This window comes from Monopterus albus, unplaced genomic scaffold, assembly GCF_001952655.1.
Source record: "Monopterus albus unplaced genomic scaffold, M_albus_1.0 scaffold414.1, whole genome shotgun sequence".
NCBI lineage: Eukaryota > Metazoa > Chordata > Actinopteri > Synbranchiformes > Synbranchidae > Monopterus > Monopterus albus.
In genome coordinates, this window is record NW_018128294.1 from 198,419 (window position 1) to 198,904 (window position 486).

At 42.4% G+C, this 486-nt stretch overlaps 1 protein-coding gene across 1 annotated transcript in view; it reads left to right on the forward strand.

Moving 5' to 3' along the window:
* Positions 1–486, forward strand: part of LOC109951862 (uncharacterized) — an 18,591-nt gene that overhangs the window by 17,898 nt on the left and 207 nt on the right. The gene's annotated exons all lie outside the window — the stretch shown is intronic.

Here is a 486-nt window from a genome sequence, read left to right on the forward strand (position 1 = left end):
AACAATCAAACACTGATCAGGTCGATGTGGCTGGTGACTGCTCATCAGAAACATAGGGCTCCAGGGCCAGGGCAACCTGCAGAAAGGTACAGGGAGAGAGAGAGGACACACTCCCAATACCTGTGAGTGGGATTAATCCATTGTTTGTTTTGGTCTTTTTGTACTGTGGAATAACACTGCTTTGTATGAATAGCTGTACATGCTCAGCACCTTTTGGTTTCGTCGCCTACCTAAAATCCAAAAATATTCGCACTGAGTTGGAGGTGCACAGTGTTTACACCACAGTACACAAAGTTTCAATGAAATCCAGGAAAATTTAAAAACATCCAGTGTAGTAATGGTTTAAAGGAGTTCCAGTATGTGTAGTACTCGAACACTTGTTGCAGTTTGTGGTGTTTAATGTTAAAGATCACAAACAACTTGAAGTCCGTTCCTTTTCTGTCTTCTTACTGAAGATGTCTTTTGGTGGTGGCAGCAGCTACCATG